Source organism: Scyliorhinus canicula, chromosome 7, assembly GCF_902713615.1.
Source record: "Scyliorhinus canicula chromosome 7, sScyCan1.1, whole genome shotgun sequence".
NCBI lineage: Eukaryota > Metazoa > Chordata > Chondrichthyes > Carcharhiniformes > Scyliorhinidae > Scyliorhinus > Scyliorhinus canicula.
The window spans coordinates 209,080,395-209,093,873 of NC_052152.1; the positions used below are offsets into that span (position 1 = coordinate 209,080,395).

At 49.8% G+C, this 13,479-nt stretch overlaps 1 protein-coding gene across 7 annotated transcripts in view; it reads left to right on the forward strand.

The window, feature by feature from the left end:
• Positions 1–13,479, forward strand: part of ralgapb (Ral GTPase activating protein non-catalytic subunit beta) — a 140,298-nt gene that overhangs the window by 106,702 nt on the left and 20,117 nt on the right. The window lies entirely within an intron of this gene.

Below are 13,479 nucleotides of genomic sequence, written 5' to 3' on the forward strand. Positions count from 1 at the left end.
ATTGCACCCTTGAGCTATGGTCACTGGTGACAGGCTAGCAACTTGTTCCAGGAAACACAGCTATGGAAACCAATGTAAGCACACGCTTTGTCTGCCTCGGGCATGGGAAGAGAAACGAAGAAGAATGTAAGATACTGAACTGTCCCATTATTCTATAAAACTGACAGCACATTAAATAAGTGTCAGAACAGCGGGAAAGAGTGAGTCTGGGACTGTGGAACCCACATCTGTGTGGGAGCAGCAAAAATTGTGAATCTTCAGGAGCTGACTGTTTGGTAAAGTGACGTTAGCACAGGAAGGAGCTGATTGGTGACTAACTCTACTTTCTCGTCTCCACTTTATAATAAATAAATAGCCTGTGAGGCCGGGGCCTGGCTGGGGCCGGGGCCTGGCTGAGGCAGCTTGGCATGCGCATCCTGTGACATATGAGAGGGGGAATGGGTGAACACCGGACAATCTAGAGGACCAGGCAGATGGTGCACGAGTCCCCGGAGTCCAGCTTGTTCACTATCCCGTTTTCTGTGTTAAATACTGATGAGGGCAGTGGTTCCACAGAGGGGTGTAGCTACATCAATTCACTGGCACCACGGGCGGCTCAGCTACACAGGAGGGGAGGAAGAATAGTGGAGGGGAAAATGTAGGAGGGGATTCGATGGTTGGAAGGACAGACAGGTGTTTCTGTGACCATTGATGACCGTAAGCGAGACTCCAGAATGATATAAAAACAAATTACTGCGGATGCCGGAATCTGAAACCAAAGAGAAAATGCTGGAAAATCTCAGCAGGTCTGGCAGCATCTATAGGGAGAGAAAAGAGCTAACGTTTTGAGTCCAATGACCCTTTGTCAAAGCTCCAGAATGATATGTTGCTTCCCTGGTGCCAGGGTCAAGGATGTCACTGATTGTAGTCCACAATTATAGCAGTGACAGAGGTAGAAAGAGGGGTGAGGTCCTGAAAGCAGATTTTCGAGAAACAGGAAAGAGATTAAATAGGAGAACTTCAAAAGCGGTAACCTCTGGATTATTCCCAGTGCCACACACTAATGAGTGCAAAAACGGGAGGTTAGAACAATGAATGGACTGGAGAGATGGCGTAGGAGGGAGGGTTTTAGATTTCTGAGACATTGAAACTGGTTCTGGGGCAGGTGGGATCTGTCCAAGCTGGATAGGTTGCATCTTGGCAGGACCCAGGATCAGTATCCTTGGATAGAATTTTGTCCGTGCCATTGGGCAAGGTTTAAACTAGCTTGGCATGTGGATAGAGACCTGAGAGGGAATTGAGAAAGGAGAAGAACAAAGCTTATAATTAGGAAGAAAATTAGCAGCACGGTATCACAAGTGGATAGCACTGTGGCTTCACAGCGCCAGGGTGCCGGGTTCGATTCCCCGCTGGGTCAATGTTTGTGCGGAGTCTGCACATTCTCCCCGTGTCTGCGTGGGTTTCCTCCGGGTGCTCCGGTTTCCTCCCACAATCCAAAAACGTGCAAGGTTAGATGGATTGGCCATGATACATTGACCCTTAGTGACCAAAATGGTTGGGAGGGGTTATTGGGTTATGGGGTAGGGTGGAAGTGAGGACTTAAGTGGGTCGGTGCAGACTCTATGGGCCAAATGGCCTCCTTCTGCACTGTATGTTCTATGTCTAGGCCTAAAAATAGCAAGTGAAATTGGAAGGCAGCAGAAATAATGGTCCGCATCAAATAGGGTCAAAATGTTGAAAAGGCGAAATTAAAGGCACTTTATCCAAATGCATAGAGCAGTCGCAGTAAGGTAGATGTATTGACGTGGCTGCACGGTCACCAAGGCATGGAACAGAATATTTAAGGCTTTTCAACATTAAGAAGGATAGGCTAGTTTAATTAGTTTAATTAGGATGTCACTGATTGTAGTCCACAATTATAGCAGTGACAGAGGTAGAAAGAGGGGTGAGGTCCTGAAAGCAGATTTTAATTAGTTTAAACTAATTCAGCAGGGGCGTGGGAACCAGGATTGTAGTTTTGGGGTACGGGAGATTGAGAGTATAGAGGTCAGGAGCACAGATTTGACTTCGCAAGAGGGTGCCAGTGTTCAGGTAGGTGGTTTGAAGTGTGTCTACTTCAATGCCAGGAGTATACGAAATAAGGTAGGGGAACTGGCAGCATGGGTTGGTACCTGGGACTTCGATGTTGTGGCCATTTCAGAGACATGGATAGAGCAGGGACAGGAATGGTTGTTGCAGGTTCCGGGGTTTAGGTGTTTTAGTAAGCTCAGAGAAGGGGGCAAAAGAGGGGGAGGTGTGGCGCTGCTAGTCAAGGACAGTATTACGGTGGCGGAAAGGATGCTAGATGGGGACTCTTCTTCTGAGGTAGTATGGGCTGAGGTTAGAAACAGGAAAGGAGAGGTCACCCTGTTGGGAGTTTTCTATAGGCCACCTAATAGTTCTAGGGATGTAGAGGAAAGGATGGCGAAGATGATTCTGGAAAAGAGCGAAAGTAACAGGGTAGTTGTTATGGGAGACTTTAACTTTCCAAATATTGACTGGAAAAGATATAGTTCGAGTACATTAGATGGGTCATTCTTTGTACAATGTGTGCAGGAGGGTTTCCTGACACAATATGTTGACAGGCCAACAAGAGGCGAGGCCACATTGGATTTGGTTTTGGGTAATGAACCAGGCCAGGTGTTAGATCTGGAGGTAGGTGAGCACTTTGGAAACAGTGACCACAATTCGGTGACCTTTACGTTAGTGATGGAAAGGGATAAGTATACCCCGCAGGGCAAGAGTTATAGCTGGGGGAAAGGCAATTATGATGCCATTAGACATGACTTAGGATGTGTTGGTTGGAGAAGTAGGCTGCAAGGGTTGGGCACACTGGATATGTGGAGCTTGTTCAAGGAACAGCTATTGCATGTTCTTGATAAGTACGTACCAGTCAGGCAGGGAGGAAGGGGTCGAGCGAGGGAACCGTGGTTTACCAAAGAAGTGGAATCTCTTGTTAAGAGGAAGAAGGAGGCCTATGTGAAGATGAGGCATGAAGTTTCAGTTGGGGCGTCTGATAGTTACAAGGAAGCGAGGAAGGATCTAAAGAGAGAGCTGAGACGAGCAAGGAGGGGACATGAGAAGTCTTTGGCAGGTAGGATCAAGGAAAACCCAAAAGCTTTCTATAGGTATGTCAGGAATAAAAGAATGACTAGGGTAAGAGTAGGGCCAGTCAAGGACAGTGGTGGGAAGTTGTGTGTGGAGGCTGAGGAGATAAGCGAGATACTAAATGAATACTTTTCGTCAGTATTCACTCAAGAAAAAGATAATATTGTGGAGGAGAATGCTGAGACCCAGGCTATTAGAATAGATGGCATTGAGGTGCGTAGGGAAGAAGTGTTGGCAATTCTGGACAAGGTGAAAATAGATAAGTCCCCGGGGCCGGATGGGATTTATCCTAGGATTCTCTGGGAAGCCAGGGAAGAGATTGCTGAGCCTTTGGCTTTGATTTTTAGGTCATCATTGGCTACAGGAATAGTGCCAGAGGACTGGAGGATAGCAAATGTGGTCCCTTTGTTCAAGAAGGGGAGTAGAGATAACCCCGGTAACTATAGGCCGGTGAGCCTAACGTCTGTGGTGGGTAAGGTCTTGGAGAGGATTATAAAAGATACGATTTATAATCATCTAGATAGGAATAATATGATTAGGGATAGTCAGCATGGTTTTGTGAAGGGTAGGTCATGCCTCACAAACCTTATCGAGTTCTTTGAGAAGGTGACTGAACAGGTAGACGAGGGTAGAGCAGTTGATGTGGTGTATATGGATTTCAGTAAAGCGTTTGATAAGGTGCCCCACGGTCGGCTATTGCAGAAAATACGGAGGCTGGGGATTGAGGGTGATTTAGAGATGTGGATCAGAAATTGGCTAGTTGAAAGAAGACAGAGAGTGGTAGTTGATGGGAAATGTTCAGAATGGAGTTCAGTTACGAGTGGCGTACCACAAGGATCTGTTCTGGGGCCGTTGCTGTTTGTCATTTTTATAAATGACCTAGAGGAGGGCGCAGAAGGATGGGTGAGTAAATTTGCAGACGACACTAAAGTCGGTGGAGTTGTAGACAGTGTGGAAGGATGTTGCAGGTTACAGAGTGACATAGATAAGCTGCAGAGCTGGGCTGAGAGGTGGCAAATGGAGTTTAATGTGGAGAAGTGTGAGGTGATTCACTTTGGAAAGAATAACAGGAATGCGGAATATTTGGCTAATGGTAAAATTCTTGGTAGTGTGGATGAGCAGAGGGATCTCGGTGTCCATGTACATAGATCCCTGAAAGTTGCCACCCAGGTTGATAGGGTTGTGAAGAAGGCCTATGGTGTGTTGGCCTTTATTGGTAGAGGGATTGAGTTCCGGAGCCATGAGGTCATGTTGCAGTTGTACAAAACTCTAGTACGGCCGCATTTGGAGTATTGCGTACAGTTCTGGTCGCCTCATTATAGGAAGGACGTGGAAGCCTTGGAACGGGTGCAGAGGAGATTTACCAGGATGTTGCCTGGTATGGAGGGAAAATCTTATGAGGAAAGGCTGATGGACTTGAGGTTGTTTTCGTTAGAGAGAAGAAGGTTAAGAGGTGACTTAATAGAGGCATACAAAATGATCAGAGGGTTAGATAGGGTGGACAGCGAGAGCCTTCTCCCGCGGATGGAGGTGGCTAGCACGAGGGGACATAGCCTTAAATTGAGGGGTAATAGATATAGGACAGAGGTCAGAGGTGGGTTTTTTACGCAAAGAGTGGTGAGGCCGTGGAATGCCCTACCTGCAACAGTAGTGAACTCGCCAACATTGAGGGCATTTAAAAGTTTATTGGATAAGCATATGGATGACAAGGGCATAGTGTAGGTTAGATGGCCTTTAGTTTTTTTTTCCATGTCGGTGCAACATCGAGGGCCGAAGGGCCTGTACTGCGCTGTATCGTTCTATGTTCTAGGCGGAAAGGAGGTGGGGTAGCACTGTTAATAAGGAATGGGATAAGTACATTAGTGAGAGGGAATCTCCGATTGGAAGATCAGGAAGTAGAATATGTTTGGGTAAGAAACAGCAAACATTGGGGGTAGTTGTTTATCGGCCGGCAAGCAGTGGTGGTAATGTAGAGCACAGTATAAATCAGGAAATTAGAGGTGCATGTAACATGAGCAAATACAGTAATAATGGGCAACTTCAATCTGTATATAAACTGCGTAAACCAAATCGCCAATGCTGTGCAGGACAAGTTGCTAAAATGTATACATGATGGTTTTCTAAAACAGTGTGCTGAGTGAGGGTAGACCGAAAATAGCTACCATTTAAAGGATTGATGCATGGTTTCCAACAAATATATATTCCTTTTGAGGCACAAAATCCTAACCGGAAAAGCAATCAACCGTGACTATCGAGAAGTTAATGACTGTATTTGATCAAAGGCTTATAAAGTTGCCATGATACATAGTAAACCTGAAGATTATCGAGAGTTCAGCAAAGAAGGACCAAGAAACTGATAACGGAATGGAAAATACAAGCGGGAAGCATAAAAATAGACTGTAGAAAGGAAAAGATTAGTCAAGACAAATGTGCGTCCATCACTCGCAGAGGCAGGAGAATTTATAATGGGGAATAAGGAAATGGCAGAGAAACTAAACAAATATTTGTTTACAAACTACTCTTCATGGAGGAAGAAGCAGAAAATCTCCCAGAAATACTACACAATCGAGAGACTAGTGAGATTGAGGAACTGAAACAAATTACGACTAGCATAAACATAGTAGTGGAGAAGTGAATGGCACTGAAAGTTGGTAAATTCCCTGCACCTGATGATCCACATCCCAGGGTGTTGAAAGAGAAAGCTGTATAGATAGTGGATGCATTGGTGATCATGTTTCAAAATTCAATGGATTCTGGTCTGGGGTGGTGCCTGCAGATTGGAAGGTGACAAATGTCAGGCCACTGTTTTTATTTTAAAAACGGAGCTGGGGGGGGGGAGAGAAATGGGGGAACTGCTGGCCTGCTATTCTGACATCAGTAGTAGGAAAAATGCTAAATGCTAGAATCTATTGTGAAGGATGGGATAAGGAGACGTTTTGAAAATAATGTTAGGAGGGGCAGAGCCAACATGGGTTTATGAAAGGTAAATCGTGTTTAACAAACCTGTTGAATAGAATAGAATAGAAAAGGGTGACCCAATGGATGTGGTATATTTAGGTGTTCAGAAATCTTTCAATAGTGTCCCAAGCAAGAGGTTGGTAAACACAATTAGAGCACGGGAGTAATTTACTGGCACGGATTGAGAATTAGTTAAAAGGTCTGACAACAGTAGAAGGTAATGGGTCATTGCAGGATGGCAGGCTGTAACTAGGTGCGGTGCAAGGATAAGCGCTTTCACCCCCCAGCTTTCACCCTCAGCTTTCCCCCCTCAGCTTTCCCCCCCCCCCTCTTTCCCCCCCTCAGCTTTCCCCCCCCCAGTTCAGCTTTCCCCCCCCTCCCCCCCCGCTTCCCCCCCCCCCCCCCCCCCCCCCCCCGCTTTCACCCCCCCCCCCCCCCGCTTTCACCCCCCCCGCTTTCACCCCCCCCCTTTCCCCCCCCCCCCCCCCCCGCTTTCCCCCCCCCCGCTTTCACCCCCCCAGCTTTCACCCCCCCAGCTTTCCCCCCCCCCCGCTTTCACCCCCCCCCCGCTTTCACCCCCCAGCTTTCACCCCCCCCCCCCCCCCAGCTTTCACCCCCCCGCTTTCACCCCCAGCTTTCACCCCCAGCTTTCACCCCCAGCTTTCACCCCCCAGCTTTCACCCCCCAGCTTTCACCCCCCCAGCTTTCACCCCCCCCCCCCCGCTTTCACCCCCCCCCGCTTTCACCCCCCAGCTTTCACCCCCCCGCTTTCACCCCCCCCCCCGCTTTCACCCCCCCCCCCAGCTTTCACCCCCCCCAGCTTTCACCCCCCCAGCTTTCACCCCCCCAGCTTTCACCCCCCAGCTTTCACCCCCGCTTTCACCCCCCAGCTTTCACCCCCGCTTTCACCATCTATATCAGTGATTTGGATGTGGGAACTAAATAATATTTCCAAGTTTGCTGATGACACCAAACCTAGTGGGTATGCGAGTTCTGAGGAGGATGCAAAGATTAGTCAAGACAAATGAGGGCAAGCTTCATGTGGATTTAGACAGACTGAGTGAGTGGGCAGGTACATGGCAGATGGGATATAATGTGGAAAAATATGAAGTTATCCACCTTGGTAGGAGGAACAGACAATCCTTAAATGATGAGAGACTGGGAAGTGTGGTTGTCCAAAGGGACCTGGATGTCCTTGATCATGATGCACTGAAAACGAATGTGCAATCACAGCAGGCAATTAGCAGGGCAAATAACATGTTGGCCTTTATTGCAAGAAGTGTGCAGAGTGAAGAAGCCTTGCAGCAATTATATGGAACCTTGGTGCGACCACACCAAGCGTTGTCTCCAGTTTCTCCTTACCTGAGGAAGGGTATACTTGCCATAGAGAGAGTGCAACAAGACGTTCACAGACTGATTCCTGGGGTGGCAGGATTATCCTGTGAGGAGAGATTGAGAAGACTGGGCCTGGATTCTTTCGAGTTCAGAAGAATGATCGCATTCAAACATACAAAATTCTTACAGCACTCAACAGGACAGATACAGGACCATTTAGATGGGCAGAACAGTGGCAAATGGAACTTAATGGTCAGCGACCACATTCATTTGTTACTTAGAACTTTAAACATGGAGGTGTACAGAGCTGAAAAGAGGGAGCTAACTATAAGTAGTTAGGGCAACACGGTAGCATGGTGGTTAGCATAAATGCTTCACAGCTCTAGGGTCCCAGGTTCGATTCCCGGCTGGGTCACTATCTGTGCGGAGTCTGCACGTCCTCCCCGTGTGTGCGTGGGTTTCCTCCGGGTGCTCCAGTTTCCTCCCACAGTCCAAAGATGTGCGGGTTAGGTGGATTGGCTATGCTAAATTGCCCGTAGTGTCCTAAAAAAAAAGTAAAGGTTGGGGGGGGGGGGGGGGGGTTGTTGGGTTACGGGTATAGGGTGGATATGTGGGTTTGAGTAGGGTGATCATTGTTCGGCACAACATTGAGGGCCGGAGGGCCTGTTCTGTGCTGTACTGTTCTAAATCTAAATAAGTCCTGAAGTAGTTCCCCTCAGATCTAGCCTGCCTGTATTTGTGTATAAATGGTTGTTCTTGCTTTTTTAAATGTTTAATTTCTGAGTCAGGCCCCAACACTCAGTTTTGTTCAGGAAATGTGTGAGGATCTATGATTGCTTATTGTTTTGAATGATAGGATCACAGAATTTACAGTGCAGAAGTGCTTTATAAAATGAAAATGTATTTGTTTTCCCCAAATTTACTCACCCGGTGATTGGATCTGGAGGAGCACAGTCCTGCTATCTCCGCAAAATCTGATTGGAATGTGGTCCTGTCGCAAATTGTTTTTGTAACTCCGGGAAATAAATTTTTCCTCCGGGTGGAGCGCTGCTGCCCTCTTGTGCCAGACGCTGGTATGACTTGCAGTGCGCCGCGAGGTATGACTGTTACATTAAATTCCCATTGTAAAAATTTTAATCTGGAGCCTATCAGAGCTCACTGATTATGGTTAATTGCACACTCGGAAAGATGTTTTAAACAACTGGCTACAGAGTTGGGGATGCTGCTCCCAGATACCAGGACTCTGGGTCTTCATATTAGGTAATGACGTCCAATACACTTTTATTGTTATCCATAGAATCCCTACAGTGCAAAAGGAGGTCATTCGGCCCATCGAGCCTGCACCGACCCTCTGAAAGAGCGCCCCACCTAGGCCCACAATCTAATACTTCTCCTTGTGCTTTATTTACGTGCCAGCCTGCAGGTTATCCGATTTATTGAATTTAGTTTCAGCAGCTTCCCCTGAGTGTAGCTAGTCCTCTAAAACCATTAAACTGTAAACTGTGCTTCATAACGCACACTGAAACATCCCACTGACTGCCGTGCCTCTCCCCCAGGGCTCGGCTCATTCTCACTCATTTACTGTAAATCATGGCAGAGTTTACCCCTGCTCTTTAATAAAATTAAAACCGCGCAGCTTTCCTCACATTGACTGGTGTGAGTAAATTAAACCTCCCTTTGTGCGCTGTGTGGCTCTGTTAAAACGGGAATCCGAGTTTTGTCTAAACCAGCTGCAGTGGAATTGAGCATGTAGAGTTACGGTTACATCACCTCTGGCTTTATTCTGGGATGTGCTGAGCAGGAAATGTGGCACTCCTCCTGGAAGTTTGGATTTGGCACTTATAGAAAATAAGCCACTAATTCTGCAAACCCCCCCCACGGCCCCAAGATCACCACAGATACAGAGAGATGTCCACGAACAACTCAAAAAGCAGAAGAAACAGTAGAATTAGCAGAGTCTGGAGAGAAAGAATGAGGTGGTGCACACACTGAGCTGGTCGTAGCCTAGCGTGTGGGGTCACCAACACTCAGCCGGTCAGACTACCCACCAATAGGCCAGTGGGTAGAGCTCCTAATGCAGGAGATCCTAAAGTAGAGATGCTATTAAGCTGGAGATAATAGAGAAGGTGGAGGCCGCAGATAGCATGGCCCCCTTTACGGAGGCATTGGAAAAGGTTGAACAACGGAAAGCTGGAAAAAACAGCGACCAACCAAAGCGACCAAATTGCCTCACTGGAGACTGAGGTTGGTAGCGATCCAGGGAACACACAAGGGGAAGGTAGAGGATCAGGAAAACCGGTCATGCTGCCAGAACCTCTGCATTGTGGGCCTACTAGAGGGTATTGAGGGCAGGAACCCCACGGAGTACGTGGCCCCGATGCTGGTTAAGTTGGTCGGTGGAGGTGGGGGGGGGGAGGGAAAACTTCCCCAAACCCCCAGGATAGAGACAGCCCACCGGTCACTCTGGCGGAGGCCAAAAATGGGAGAGCAGCCACGGGCCGTCATTGCAAAGCTGCACCAGGATAGAGATAGAGAGAGGATTCTAAACTGGGAGAGGTGCATGGCCCTGTTAATGGGAGGGACATCCCATCTGGGTGTACCAGGACATTGGGGCAGACCTGGCCAAGCACCGTGCCGAATTCAACGCAGACAAGGCGGCCTGGCACAAGAGCAAGGTGCAGCTCGGAATGCTGTACCCAGCCACGCTCTGGGTAACAGTCGAGGGAGAAACATGGCCACAGAACTGAACACTTTCATGGAGCAGTGGACACGTAGAGGTTCACGCACCCAAGGGAGAAGGAATTCCCCCCCTTCCCAGGTCCACACGGTCTATATTAGGATCGACATCTTTGTAGTGGGGACATCGGTGCTCCCAGGAATAGTAAGAGTGGAGTAATCCACAATTGCTCCACATTCCGTGGATGTGAGGTTGTAGATGGGCTGGGCTCGACCCCCCCCAATGGAGGCTAGACATAGCACGCCTCAGCGATAAGGCATTCAGTGAGTGGCTATCACAAGCCATCGACGGGTATGTAACCTGTAACCAGAACGGGGAGGTCTCACCCTCCAGATTCTGGAGGTACTGACAGCGATGATATGGGGGGGGGGAAATTATTGCATACAGGGCACTCAAAGATCGGAAGGAGAGGGCAGCTAGGCAACAGCTGGTCGACTCCATACTGGCAGGGCCGGCCCAAGGCACCGGCAACTCGGGCAGTTGCCCGGGGCGCCATGTGCTAGGGGGCGCCAGAGATTTGGGTCCCGCGCATGCGCAGTTGGACCGGTGCCAACCAGCGCATGCGCGGTGGCCACCCTCCGCCAGTGCGGCTCCCTACGGCCGCCGCCGCCCCCCCCGTCCGTCCGCTCGGCCTCGGGCCCGCCCGTCTCGGCCCTGCCCCCCCCCCGAAGGGCGCCGAAGTTCAGCTTGCCCGGGGCGCCAGCAACCCTAGGGCCGGCGCTGCATACTGGAGATGGGCCGGGGTACGCCACGGCCCCGACAGTGGAACTACTGGTGCAGAGGAAAACGCAGGACTTTGACCTGCTCTCCACTGGAAAAGCAGTGCACCAACTCCGGCACACACTGGGGGCCTTGTCTGTGCTGAGAACGCAGGCATGAGAGAAGTAGCTCAGGTAAAGGATAGGAGCAGCAGACTATCGGAGTGCCAGAGCAGATTAATGAGGCATTCACAACCTTCCACTGAGAGCTATACAACTCAAAGATTAAACAGTTCCTTGACGGACTGGACATGCCCGTCGTTGGGAAGATAGAAGACGGGGCCTGGATGCACCATTAGAACTGAGGGAAGCCATGGAGAGCATTAACTCCATGCAGGCGGGGAAGGCACCTGGACCAGATGGATTCCCAGTGGACTTCTATAAAACATTCACGCCAGGACTGGCCCTGCACCTGCGGCAGATATTTACTGACTCACTATCGAGGGGAACCCTGCTACCAACACTGGCTCAGGCCTCAACATCACTGATCCCAAAAAAAGACACAGACCCAATGGAGTTTGGGTCTTACAGACCCATTTCACTCCTTAATACTGACGGCAAGATCCTCCTGAAGACCCCAGGAGGATCTGGAGAGGTGCCTGCCCCTAGTCGCAGAGGATCAGACTGGCTTTGTCAAGGGCAGACAGCTAACAGCAAGCATCAGGTGTCTGCTGAACGTGATCATGACTCCATCTGGGGAGAGAACACTGGGAGGTGCTCATCTCCCTGGATGCAGAGAAGGCCTTTGACAGGGTTGAATGGAAGTACATCATTGAGGTTCTGGAACAGTGTGGGTTTGGGTCAGGGTTCATCTCGTGGGTGAAACACCTGTACAGCACGCCCATGGCGAGAGTGCGGACAAACAAGACCAGCTCTAAATACTTCTAGCTGCACAGAGGCATGAGGCAGGGAAGCCCATTGTCCCCACTGCTGTTTGCTCTGGCAATCGAGCCACTGCCGATTACCCTCGGAGTGGTGAAGAGGTAGAGAGCACAGAGTCTTGCTCTTTGCAGTTGACCTGCTCCTCTACATCTCAAAACTCCCGCACCAGCATGGAAGGGATAACAAAACTCCTTAACGGAGTCCGGAGCCTTCCCAGGTTACAAACATAACCTGAGCTGGAGCAAGATCTTCCCTGTGAATCCGCAAGGAGGGGGGAGCAGAGCTGGGAGGCTGCCAATCAAACTGGCCCAGGCCAAATTCCGATACCTGGTGATCCAAACACCCACGACTGGACACGGAGCCACAAATGGAACCTGCCGAGTCTGGTGGAGGAAGTTAAAAAGGACCTGCAGAGGTGGGGCTCAATCCCACACTCCCTCGCAGGGACAGTTCAGACAACCAAGAACGTGCTGTCCAGTTCCTCTTCCTGTTCAGATCCCTCCCAATCTACATCCCCAAGGCCTTTTGTACCACAGCGGACAAACTAATCTAGGCGTTTGTTTGGTTGGGGAGGGGGGGGTGCAGGGGGGGGTGCAGTGGGAAGAGCCCGAGCATTAGGAAGAAGGAGGACCCTGGGGGAACTGACGGACAAGTTAAAACTCCCGGAGGGGAACGGCCTCGGATATATACAGATCAAAAACTTTCTCCACAAGGAAGCGGCGTAATGTCCCCAGATACTGGGGCTCGTTTAGCTCACTCAGCTAAATCGCTGGCTTTTGAAGCAGACCAAGCAGGCCAGCAGCACGGTTCGATTCCCGTATCAGCCTCCCCGGACAGGCGCCGGAATGTGGCGACTAGGGGCTTTTCACAGTAACTTAATTGAAGCCTACTCGTGACAATAAGCGATTTTCATTTCATTTCATTTCAGATACCAGGACACTCATTACTAGAAGGATTACTGAGCGTGGGTGAATTAGGAAAGGGGAAGTGTGCGGACATGTATGGATGACTATTAGAGGAGGCACGTTCACCCTTGGACGAGACGAGAAAGAAATGGTAGAAATAGAGGGAGGACTCTGGATCGAAACGCTGCTCAGGGCAAACCTCACCTCCATGTGCTAAAGGTGGTGCACAGGGCGCACTTAACCAGGACACTTGAGCGGGTTCTTCCCGGAGGTGGAGGACAAGTGGAAACTGTGCCACAGAAGCCCAGCCAACCACACTCAGGTTCTGGTCCTGCCCCAGACTTGTCGGGTACTGGACGACCTCGTTTGAGGCCATGTCCAGGGCTGTGGGGGTGAGGGAGGAGCTGTGCCCACTAGTGGCGGTCTTCGAGGTATTGGAGCAGCCTGAGCTCTTCACTGGGAGGGGGGCTTCGCCCTGACCTCTGCCTCCCTGATCACCCGCCGGAGGTTCCAGCTCGGCTGGCCATCAGCAGCACTACCCAGACTGCCTGTCTGACCTGGCAGAATTTCTCAGCCTGGAGAAGATAATGTTTGCCATCCGAAGATCAGGGGAAGGCTTCGTCAAAACTTGGAAACCATTCACCAACTTGTTGCAAAATCAGTTCTTAACCAGCATCCAATAAAGTAGGGAGGGGGTGGGGGGTTCCCAGGACAAGGCACAAAATAAGGAAGAGAAAGGAGAGGGGGAGGGGAGAGAGAGAGACATGAAAGCACGCAA